Source organism: Pan troglodytes, chromosome 18 (genome assembly GCF_028858775.2).
Source record: "Pan troglodytes isolate AG18354 chromosome 18, NHGRI_mPanTro3-v2.0_pri, whole genome shotgun sequence".
Classification (NCBI taxonomy): domain Eukaryota; kingdom Metazoa; phylum Chordata; class Mammalia; order Primates; family Hominidae; genus Pan; species Pan troglodytes.
The window spans coordinates 43,958,180-43,971,093 of NC_072416.2; the positions used below are offsets into that span (position 1 = coordinate 43,958,180).

A 12,914-nucleotide genomic window follows, 5' to 3' on the forward strand; every position below is an offset into this window, starting at 1 on the left:
AGGAAACTTAATGTAGGAGAATGTTTAATGTAGGAGAATGAGGCTTTGGCATCATCGATAATGACTTAAGGTTTCCTCTGTTGTCAAGAATGATATGACCATAACTGCCACAGTTAAGATTTATTGTGTAAGTCAAATAAGAAGGCAGGAGGAAAGGGACATCCATCACTCAATCACAAACCACTGTTCTCGTTGAAATCTTTGAGAAGAATCCTCTTCTAAAAGAGGATTCTCATTGAAGCCTTTGAGAAGAATCCTCAAAATTTTGCAGGAGAAATCCTTTCCTGGAATCACCATTGGAGGGAAACAGGCAAAACAGACAGGAATTCCAAAGTCTAAAATTTAAATTTGGTTTCTGAACCAAAGACCTTAGCTCCCAGGCTACAGCAGAAGGGGACTTGTGAATGCACTGGCACCAGTCCAAGTCCAACACGTCATCTGACTGTTTGGCTGGAACAAAACATGTTTGACCCCAGGCAGGTCCCATCCTCTTCCTGCCTCTTATTCTTTCACCAGCCACCTGTCATTTGTACCAGCTCTTCTTCCACCACCCACATCCTATAATCTTTTGTATCCTTCTGCAGGCTGCATGAGCCAAGCACCAAGGGTCACGATGCTCAGCCCACTCTGGCTGTGCAGATGGGAGAAATCACTCAACCTCTTCTGGAACTTAGGAGTCATGTGTCAATGGTACCAACTCTAGGAGTAGGGGCTCTCCCACACACAGACTTGTTTCTGGCCTCTGTTGAAAGGAAAATTTCAGGGTGACAAGAAAAATGAGACATTGGCCTAGAAGTTCTTCCTTAAAGTGACAGCCTCAGCCTGGTCATCCTTAGCCGCAATTTCAGGATCTGGGTCAACAAGGCACACCCCAACTTCAGCATTGGTGGGGCTTGGGCAAAGCGTCCCAGTATGTCATGATTCAATGGAAACCTGGAGCAAGAACACCTTTTCAGCCCATGTACACTAAGTCCCCTATGGGAGAAACAGACACAAGCCATGAAGGAGCCATCTCATCTGCTGAAGCAACCACACCAGGCATCTTCATGATCTCCTATCAACCTCAGAGTTTCAAGAAAAGGTACAATCTTTTCTGAATGCAGATCCACAGGAGGAGGACCCTCCATGATCTGAATCACCACTCAGTGAGAAAGAATTTCAGGCTCTGCTTAACAGGCTGCAGAACTCACCAGGGGATCAGCTTTAGCAGTCAGGCAGCTTTTTCACCACTGCCATCCAGGACTCTTTCCCTTGGATACAAACAGCAAAATGCCAGGAAGAAAGGCCCAGGAACACATTGTGGTCAGGAGCAAGACTGATGCAAGAAGCAACAGCAACCACTTGGAAATCCAAAGGGGGCATTTTGGCTCTCTCTTGTGGGCAGCCCTCAACTTCTGTCCTTACTTTTTCATTTCAGTGATGGTTTCTGAACTCCATCCTGCCTCTGGAGTCTGTACGGGCTCCAGGCAATGAACAGCTTTGTCTAATCCTGTTGCAGCAAAGCATTCTCATGACAAACACGACTACTTCCCTTGGATCATCAGCTCCTGGGCCATCTGGACAATGCACAAATTGGAAACCCACCAAGGGGAGGAGAGTAGCGCTAACAGGGACACATCCCCACTCCTTTCCCTTCTAGCAAGTTTGAAAGGCAACTGTAAATGCAGGTGGATTTGTAGAAAATGAGGGCATGTTATAACTTCTCATCACATGAGTTTATGACCAGGAGTTTTTAATCCTAGCTCTGAGAGCTGCAAATGGGAAATTGAAGTTTTTTTCACTATGCATCTATCAATGATTGAGTGCACAAGCTTATCTCCATCATACTAAGGAGTCTTCACTGAGAACTTTTCTATTGAACAAATAAACATAGAGATAGTGACAGGTAGGCTGGGCTTGGTGGCTCATGCCAGTGATCTCAGCATTTTGTGAGGCCAAGTTGAGCAGATCAGTTGAGGCCAGAAATTTGAGACCAGCCTGGGCAACACGGTGAAACCCCATCTCTATTAAAAACACAAAAAAACAGCTGATAGCACACGCCTAAAATTCCAGCTACTTGGGTGGCTGAAGCATAAGAATCTCTTGAATTCAGGAGGCAGAGGCTGGAGTGTGCTGAGATTTTGCCTGCAAAATCCAGCCTGGGCAATAAAGCCATACTCTGTCTAAAAAAAAAAAAAAAAAAAGAAAAAGAAAAAGAAAGATAGTTTAAAAAAACTGTAAAATTACTGAACAAAGTATAAGGAGGTTAATCTTCCCACATTTTTAGAATTTTTGTATATATTTACATGCATATCTATCCATAAAGCTGCCCTCCTTATATGTTAAATCAGTTACATGTTGAATGAAAAAGAAAAGAAATTATTTTCTATGTTTTAACACTAAAGAGGGGTGCACATGGTCCAGACATGTCCTGTTGGAGTTGAATGGTGCCTGTTCTTGGAAAGGGTGAAAGGCAGAGTGAGGCCCTGGTGGATTTAGGGAGGATAAGATAGGACCATAGAGAGGCACTCAGGGCCCGGGCCCAGCAACACTGAGGCTCAGAGGGGCTTTTGGAGGTGAGGGAAATGGTCCAGGGTGCTGAAGGCTAAACTGTCTTGTAACAGCGAAGATCTGGCAAGATCGTGCTGCATCTTAGCATCCCTGCCAGCCAGACCTAACTAGACCCTGTATTAAAGACACCTGGGGTTGGCAGGTGTGAACCTCCAGGCTGCAAAGGGCCCCAGAAGGAGGTCTGCCCTGGGGCAATGTTCCAGGCCATTATGGCCAAGCCAATTTAAAAGAGCCCCATCTTCTCTGTTCTCAGAGGCTCAGGTGGGTGGAGAACAGATAAGAATTGAACTGAGTATACACCCAGTAATGGGATTGCTGGGTCAAATGATATTTCTGTTTCTAGATCCTTGAGGAATCACTACACTATGTTCCACAACGGTTGAACTAATTTACACTCCCACCAACAGTGTAAAAGTGTTCCTATTTCTTCACATCCTCACCAGCATCTGTTGTTTTCTGACATTTTAATGATCGCCATTCTAACTGGTGTGAGACGATATCTCATTGTGGTTTTGATTTGCATTTCTCTAATCACCAGTGATGATGAGCTTTTTCATATATCTGTTGGCCACATAATTGTATTCTTTTGAGAAGCATGTGTTTATATCCTTTGCCTACTTTTTGATGGGGTTGTTTTTTTCTTGTAAATTTGTTTAAGTTCCTTGTAGATTCTAGATATTAGACCTTCATCAGATGGGTATATTGCAAAAATTTTCTCCCATTCTGTAGGTTGCCTGTTCGCTCTGATGATAGTTTATCTTGCTGTGCAGAAGCTCTTTTATCCTTCTACTATAAAGACACATGCACACATATGTCTTTGCAGCACTATTCACAATAACAAAATCTTGGAATCAACCCAAATGTCCATCAATGATAGACTGGATAAAGAAAATGTGGAACATATATACAGTGGAATACTATGCAGCCATAAAAAAATAATGAGTTCATGCCCTTTGCAGGGACATGGATGAAGCTGGAAACCATCATTCTGTGTTAGTAAACTAACACAGGACAGAAAACCAAACACTGCATGTTCTCACTCATAAGTAGGAGTTGAACAATGAGAACACATGGACACAAGGAGGAGAATATCACACACTGGTGCCTGTAGGGGTGTAGGGGGAAAGTGGACAGAGAGCATTAGGACAAATACCTAATGCGTGCGGGACTTTAAACCTAGATGTTGGGCTGATATGTGCAGCAAACCACCATGGCACACGTGTACCTATGTAACAAACCTGAACGTTCTGCAAATGTATCCCAGAACTTAAAGTAAAATTTAAAAATTTTGCAGATGTTAATTGCTAAACAAATAAAGAAATAAGAAATAGAAGAAGAAAGAAAGAAAGAAAGAAAGAAAGAAAGAAAGAAAAAAAGAAAGAAAGAAAAGAAAAGAAAGAAAAAAAGAAAGAAAGAAAAGAAAAGAAAGAAAGAAACGAACTGAAGTCTCCCTGAAAAGACAGGGTCCCATGAGGTTTGTCGCTCCCCTAGCTACAACTGGAACCAGCCAGCCACCTCTCTCTCCTCTCCGTGCCAAGAACCTCTGTTCAGGGCTCCTGGCAAACCCCTCCTCCCTGCTGCCTCCCCACCGCAGTACACTTTCCAGGAATGCCCGAGATCTGGCACCTGAGCGTTTTGCACAGCAGGCAGGGGAGCAAGCGGGACAAGTACGGCGGCATGTCCTGCTCAGGGGCGGACTTTCGCGGGCTCAGGCTGCAGACCAGATCGTCTTGCAGCAGGTGGCCGCTGTGTGACCTCCGCCAGGCCACTCCACCTCCTGGAGCAGCAGCTCCTGCTGTCTCTTCTTCAGTTTCTTGAAAACAGAATGTATGAACGCCAGCTAGGGGTCAAGGGTGGGGACGGTGGCGACCTCTACTACCTCTGACCATCTGGCCCAGGTAGCAGCCAGCCCTGCCCGCGCCGCCACCAGCAGCCCCATGAGCCTGGCGTTCTTGTCGCCCCTTCTCCCCGCAGCTAGCCTCCTCATTCTCACAGTCGGGCGCTGTCTCCTCAGAGACACAGGAGCAGCTCAGATCTCGGATCCTGCACCTACGGGGTGAGCAAGCGAGAAGGCAGGAGGAAAAGCTGTCTGGCTCTCCAGAAAGAACAGGACCTCCGCACTCCAGTAAGGAGTCCGGCGCCCAGTGGGGGCTTCAGGCGCAGAGGAAGGCGGCGGCAGCACCTGCAGTGGCAGGAGGAGGAGCAGTGGCTTCTCTGGAGCTGGCACTCTCTGCCACCTTGAGAGTCTCCCTAACGCAGTCATGACTCAAAATCCCTGCTTACCACGGGTGCACAGTCACAGCTGAAAATTGCAGTTATCTAGGAGGATTCTTTCTTAATAGCACATCTATGCTTCATATAGGAGTTTTTTTGGTTAATGTTTCCTTCATTCTTGTTGTGCAATTTCATATGACTGTGTTTCTTTTTTAGGGTAGGTCCCTTGACATTTGTGTATTGTGTTTGCTTTTACCTACAAATTATGATTTTGTATGTAAATCTGCAACTCTATGTGTTCAGGTTAAGTAGATGTGGGTTTAATTAAAATATGAATCAGCCAAATCTATCACCAATAAAATCATGCATGTTTGTTTGCCTCTATAAATAGATTCCATTTGTTCATAACTTATCTTGCATATTTCTTCTATTGGCTAGTGTCAGAAGTTGTTTTATCTTGTTCAGGAGATAAGTCATGTAAATAGTGTTAATTTACCCATGTATTTATTGATGAATTTATGTTTGTGTGAGGAAAATGCTTTTGTAATTTAAAGGTAATTTTCTGAAAAGTTTACAACTCTATATATCTTTTATGTATCACTTTACAATACTTTAATTGTAATAAAAACACGTAACAAAATTTACCATTCTATATCTTTATAATTGCATAATTTATTAGTGTTACATATATCCACATTGTTATGCAACAGGCTTCTAGAGCTGCTCCATTGCAAAACTCAAACTCAGTACCCGTAAATGACAACTGCCCATTTTACCTTCTCCTGAGCTATAGACAAACACATTATTCTTTCTGTTTCTATGAATTGGACTACTTAAGATATCTCATAAGTGGAATGATACACTCACTGTCACTTTGTTTCCTGGCATATTTCACTTAGCATCATGTCCTAAAGTTTTATTGTTATTGCATCATGTGGTAAGATTTCCTTTTTAAATCATATTTCATTGTATACCATATGATAAAATATGTATCATGTGATAAAATACATATCATAAAATATGTATTTCATATTTTCTGTACTTATTTATCTGTCATGGGATATTCAAGTAGCTTCTACCTTTTGGATTTTGAGAATACTTCTGTTATAAACATGGGTGTGCAAATGTTTCTTTCAGGTCCTGCTTTGCACTTTTATATAGATATCCAGAAAAGGGGTTATCAGATCCTATGATAATTCCATTTTTAATATTCTGGGGAACTTTGAAATCTTACAAAAATGTGTACTATTTTTCATAATGGCTACACTATTATTTTTTCCACCATCAGTGCATAAGTGTTCCAATTTTTCTACATCCTTGAAAACATTTATTTTTTCTTGTTTGATAGTGGCCATCCTAGTGAGTGTGAGGTGGTATCTCATTGGGGCTTTGCTTTTCATTTCTCAAAAGATTTGTGATTTTGAGCATCTCTTCAAATTCCTCTCAATAATTTGAATATGCACGTTGTAGAAACATCTGTTGAGAGTTTTGCCCATTTTTAAATTGGGTTATTCACTTTTTATTGTAGATTTGTAAAAGTTGTTTATACATCTTGTATATTAACTTCTGTCAAATATGTTATTTGCATTATTTTTCTCATTTCTTGCAGCCCAGGCTGGAGTGCAATGGCATGATCTCAGCTCACTGCAACCTCCGCCTCCTGAGTTCAAGCGATTCTCCTGCCTAAGCCTCCCAAGTAGCCTGGAATACAGGCGCCTGCCACCACATCCAGTTAATTTTTGTATTTTTAGTAGAGACAGGATTTCACCATGTTGGTCAAGCTGGTTTCAAACTCCTGACCTAAGGTGATCCACGCGCCTTGGCCTCCCAAAGTGCTGGGATTACAGGTGTGAGCCACCATGCCCGGCCATTAGGTGGCATTTTTACTCCACTAAATGTATTCTTTGATGTCAGAAAACTTATTGCATTTGATGTAATCTCGTTTCTCTATTATTTTTTCTTGTTACTTCTGCTTTTACTGTCATATTAAAAATTTACAAAGACAAATGTCATGACTGTTTACCCTATATTTTATCTTACTCACATTTAAGTGTTTAATTCATTTAAGATATCTTTATATATGGTGCAAATGAAAAGTCCAATTTCATTTTTGTCCATTTTGATATTCAGCTTTATAACACTATTTGTTAAAGGGTCTGTTCTTTCCCCATTGTTCGGTCATGGCAACTTGATTGAAGATTATTTGATGATATTCATGATGGTTTATTTCTGGGCTCTCTATTCTGTTCCATCATCTATTTGTCTTTCTGATTGTATTTCTATAGCTTTATAATCTGTTTTGAAATCAGGAAGTGTGATACCTCTAACTTTGTTCTTCTCTAAAGCTATTTTGGCTACTCATTGTCCCTTGAGATTCCATACAAATTTTAGGACTTAAAATAATATTTCTGCAAAAAATGTAACATTAGAATTTTGATAGAAGATACTTTGAATTAGTGCTTCAGTGTAAATAGTATTGACATCTTAACAATATTAAATTTTCTGACTCTTGAACAAGAAGTCAAAGTGTACTGTTTTAAGTTTCATATTTTTTTTTATTATGAGTTTGCTTCTATTCCTGATTTGTAGATGAGAGCTTATTTTGTTTTCCAGACTGGTCTCCAACTTTTGCCCTCAAGCTATTCTCCCTCCTCAGCCTGCCAATGTGTTTGGATTACATAGATGAGCCACTGCACCTGGCTTCTTTATTGTTTTTCTGACATTTTATGATTTAAAGGTAATTTTTGAAATGGTTTATAAATATGTATCCCTTTAGAAAGTTTTTCATATTTAATGTAGTGAAAAGCACATAAAATTTACCATCTTAAATGCTTTAAGTATGTAGTTAAATAATATTAACATATATTCACATCATTATTCAACATATCTCTGGAATGTTTTTATTTTTCAAAACTAAAACTCGATACCCATGAAACAACAACTACCCCATTATCTCCTCCCCTAAGGCTCTGACTAACACTATTCTACTTTCTGTTTCTAGGAGCTTAACTACTTTAGATGTCTTATTTACCTGGAATCACACAGTGTCTGTCCCTCTCTGACTGGTTTATTTTACTTACATAATGTCCTCAGGACTTATTCTTAGTGTAAAATAATCAGATCTCCTGCTTTTAAAACACTGAATAGTATTTCATTATTTGTATATTCCAAATTGTCTTTATCCACTCACTCATTGAGGGAGGTTTGGGTCGCTTCCACCTATCAGCTGTTGTGAATAATGCTGCAATGAATATGGATATATGAATAACTCTTCATTTGGCCATATATATTAGAGTTTATTTCTGTGCTCTATTCTGTTCCATTGGTCTGTCTGTCTGCTTGTATGCCAGTACCAAATGGTGTGGTTACCATAGTTGTGTAATACATTATGAAGTCAAGAAGTGTGATAACTCCAGTATTATTATTATTCTGAAGGTTGTTTGGCTCTTTATAATCTCTTTAGATTCCATATAAGTTGCAGAAATGTTTTTGCATTTCTGAAAAATGAAATGACAGTTAAAATTTGGAAGAGATCACACTGAATCTGTAGATCACTTTCAGTAGTGTGGATGGCTTCACAATATTATCTTCCAACCCTTGAACAAGAGCATGCTCAAGAGTGTGTTCTTGGCCGGGTGCTGTGGCTCATGCCTGCAATCCCAGCACTTTGGGAGGCCAAAGCAGGCAGATCACTTGAGGTCAGGAGTTTGAGACCAGCCTGGCCAACATGGAGAAACCCCATCTCTACTAAAAATACAAAAATTAACCAGGTGTGGTGGTGGGCACCAGTAGTCCCAGCTACTCGGGAGGCCGAGGCAGGACAATCACTTGAACCCGGGAGATGGAGGTGGCAGTGAGCTGAGATTGTGCCACTGCACTCCAGCCTGGGTTCCAGAGGGAGACTCTGTCTCAAAAAAAAAAAAAAAAAAAACCCACAAAGAGTGTATTGCTTAATTTCCACGTATTTGTAGATTTTCCAGTATTTATTTCGCTATTGATTTCTAATATTATTCCCTTTTAATAAAAAAATGATAGTTTGTAATATTTTAATCTTTTTTTTTTGAGACTGAGTTTTGCTCTGCTGCTCAGGCTGGAGCACAGCAGCTCAACATGGCTAAGCACAGTCTCGATCTCCCAGGCTCAAGCAATCCTCCCACCTCAGCTTCCTGAGTAGCTGGAAGCACAAGCATGTGCCATTATGCCCAGCTAATATTTTTATTATGTGTTTTTTAACGACTCAATGCTCCCACCTCAGCCTCCTAAAATACTGGAATTATAGGCATGAGCCACCTTTCCTGGCCCAAAGTTTAATATTTTAAAATTTAGTAAAACTTGTTTTCTGTCCTAGTAGGTCATCTACCCAGGAGAGTATTTCATGACCTGTTAAAAAGATTGTGTATTCTGATGTTGTTGTGTGGAGTGTCTTTTTTTTCTTTTCATTTCTATTCACTGTGAGTAGTGTATTCTTTCTATCTTTTAGGTTTACACAGTTTGCAGTGTTATTCAAATCCTCTGTTCTCATGTTAACATTCTGTCTGGTTTTATTATTCATTACTGATAGTGGGGTAATTATGTCTCTTACTGTTTTTGCAGAGCTATTTCTTTTTTCACTTGTGTCAAAGCTAGCTTTATACGCTTGGGAGCCCTGATATGAAGTGTGCATATATTTATTACTAATACTGCTTCCCCAGTGAATCGACACTTTTATCATTATATATTTCTTTGTCTCATTTCAGCTTTGACTTAATGTGTATTTTGCATAATTATGAACCCTCTTGCTGTCATTTGATTGCAATTTTCCTAGAAGGTATTTTTCATATTGCCACTTTTAGCCTATCTGTGTTCTTAGATCGGAAGCGAGTTTCTTATAGACAGCAGAAAATAAATATTGTTGTCTTTTAAAGTATCTTTAGCCAATTTATGTATTTTTATAGGAAATTTTACTTCATGTATATATTCATGTTAATTCTGAGAAGAATAAACTATTTCCATTTTGTTAATAGTTCTGTTTCTTATGGCTATTTTCTCTTCTTTTCTGCTCTTATTGCCTTTTTTGTGTTTAATTGATTTTTATAGTGACATGTCTTTATTTCTTTCAATTTTAATTTGCCAAGGCCAAATTGCAAGATAAAAGCTTTACCTTTTTTTTTGGACAGAGTTTCACTCTTGTTGCCCAGGCTGGAGTACAGTGGCATGATCTCAGCTCACCACAACCTCCATCTCCCGGTTTCTAGCGATTCTCCTGCCTCAGCCTCCCAAGTAGCTGAGATTACAGGCATGCACACCAAGCCCGGCTAATTTTGTATTTTTAGTAGAGACGGGGTTTCTCCATGTTGATCAGGCTGGTCTTGAACTCCAGACCTCAGGTGATCTGCCCGCCTCGACCTCCCAAAGTGGTGGGAATACAGGTGTGAGCCACTATGATGGGCCAAGCTTTGCCTGTAATCTATTCTCTTGACATCTAAACTCTGGAGTTCAAGGTTATGGACAGATCTAAAAACATGAGATTTCTCCCTTCTGGGGCCCCTTCTTTTGTGGGCTGATCTCTGGAGGGGTGACAAGTCCACACCAAGCAGCAGTGAACAGCAGTGGTTTACCTGTGAACACTTGTTTCTTGTAGGCCCCTACTGTCACTCAGGACACCACCTCTCTTACCCTTGAAACAGGAGAGATATTGGCAGAGAAGTGGCATTCCCTCCCATCTGGCAGAAGAGGAGGATTCAGGCCCTTTACCTCCCTAAGCTCATAAAAGTCAGAGACAGCCTTCAGAGATGCACTTGCAATAAGGCAGCCACTGGCCACAATGGACTACTGAGCACCTGTATTGTGCAGAGTATGAACTGAAATATGCTGGGGAAAAATACAAGAAAGTATTTTGAAGATTTATTGATTATATATATAATTTAATTCTTATTATATGTTAAAATATTTTAGATATATTGGGTTATTAAAATCAATTTCATTCATTTTTCTTTTTCTTAATGTTGCTACTAGAAATTTTTAATTGACATACATGCTCATATTTTACTTTATTGCACATTGCTAGAACAGAGGACTGCCTGTTTTCAAAGTTTAGGCTGCCTCAAAAGCCAAGAGGCCAGAAAGATTGTAAAATCTAAAATTTAAAAATAATTGTAATTGGCCGAGCCATTGGTAGCTCACGCCTGTTATTCCAGCACTTTGGGAGGCCGAGGCGGGCAGATCACTTGATCTCCAGAGTTCGAAACCAGCCTGGCCAACATGACAAAACCCCATCTCTACTAAAAATACAAAAAATAGCCGAGCAAGGTGGTGCACACCTGTAATCCCAGCTACTCGGGAGGCTGAGGCAGAAGAATCGCTTGAACCTGGGAGGCAGACGTTGCAATGAGCCGAGATCGCACCACTGTACTCCAGCCTGGGTGACAGAGTGAGACTGTCTCTCAAAAAACAAACATAAAAATAATTGTCATTATATGGTTTTCATTTTGAATAATACACACACACACACACACACACACGGAGAGTGAGGGAAAGAGAGAGAGGATCCTGCTCTGTCACCCAGGCTGCAGTGCAGTGGCCTGATCTCAGCTCACTGCAGCCTCTATCTCCCAGGCTCAAGTGATCCTCCCACCTCAGCCTCCCAAGCAGCTGGGACCACAGACATGCGCAATCACGCCTGGCTAATTTTTTTGGGTTTTTTTTTTTTTTTTTTGTAAAAAAGATGTGTGGTGAGGCGCTCACTCTATGTTTCCCAGGCTGGTCTCAAACTCCTGGTTTCAAAAGCTCCTCTCCCCTCAGCCTACCAAAGTGCTGGAATTACAGGTGAGATCCACCATGCCCGGCCACATGTATATAATTTACAAATAAAAATAACCTTTTATACAAGGTAAAATGCAAACGTCCCACACTGAGGGCCGGGCTTCAGCATAAGGAGGAAGTCCTGCCTGAAAAGGGCTACAGCTTGGAAGGGCTACACCCTGTCCTCATTTGGCTACGAGTTGGCGCACATCTTCCGTCACTCAGGACCCAAGGCGGAGGGGCCTGAAGCCCTATTATCCAATCACTGGTGCTGGGGTGAAAACTGTTCAATCAGGCGCTGAACTGCAGAGGAGGGTGCGGTCTTCATGCACCCGGTGGGGCCTTTGTTTTCCGCGTTTGCGCTGCCTGCTCCAGGTGACTTCTGGTCTCCATTGCTTTGTCTTCTTCACGCCTAGAGGCCCTAAGTGGCTGTGCAGCAGCCTCTTGTGACTCTGTGACCTGCACGTACTGAGAAATTTATGAGGAAGACACCAGGACATGGTGAGAGTGGGCAGCCGGGCTTCCTAAGAGGTTGTGTGGTTGGTTGGTCCTGGCCGGAACCGGCTGTGGCGGGACCCGGGCCTCCTCCCCGGGGTCAGCTCCGGGGTCTGGCACCTGAGTCCCCGCAGGCACTGCTCCGGCCTCAGTCCCCTCCAGCTGTGGCGTGCGGGGGGGCCGGCATCCTGACTCGTTCCTGCCCGGCCGCTTTTGCCCCACCGGGATCCCTCTCTGGGCAGCTCTGTGCCCGCAGCCCCGCGTCTCCCCAGGTAGAGTGCAGGGACCATGGGAGGGTCATCAGGGGGAATTCCTGCTCGGGGTGTGGGGTTCCTGCAAGGTGGGAGCTGTGGCCCCGAGGGTCCCCATTCTGTCCTTTTTCTTGTTAAAAATTAAACTGAGGCACCATTCAAATGTTAGTTTAATTGAGCAAACAGATAAGTGGATTGGGAGACCTCCAGCTATGGTTTGTGGTTTGGGAGTCCCCAGGAGGGACCTGAATAAGAGGCTTTTGTAAGGTTCATGAGAAGCAAACCACATGCAGTAATAATTCATTGGGTACAGTAATGTAGCTGCCTTATTTGGACTATCCAGGTAGAAATTTTCTCGTTCTGTAATCAGAGCCGTTTGTGGTTGATTAAGCCTGAATTTCCTTTCCCTTCCAAGTTAGTAATTTGCAATAAATGCATTTAGTTACATTTCAATTTTCCTAGATAGGAAGTCAGGGAGCTACAACCACCTCGGTCGAATTGTCTCCTATTTGATTATTTCAACACTCCATGGGGGAACTGGTTTTTCTCTGCATTTCCCAAATGTATGTCAAGCAGGGTCTCAAATCCACCAGCATTTTCCCCCAGTCTAATTCTTCTAGGGCT

The 12,914-nt window shown here is 41.8% G+C and overlaps 1 long non-coding RNA gene across 1 annotated transcript in view; it reads left to right on the top strand.

The window, feature by feature from the left end:
• The first annotated feature begins 11,814 nt into the window (after positions 1-11,814).
• The window catches only part of LOC129137330 (uncharacterized), a 28,936-nt gene continuing 27,836 nt past the window's right edge, over positions 11,815-12,914 (top strand). Inside the window, exon 1 of the long non-coding RNA XR_008539784.2 lies at positions 11,815-12,045. This is a non-coding gene — a long non-coding RNA (uncharacterized LOC129137330). The remainder of the gene's footprint in view (positions 12,046-12,914) is intronic.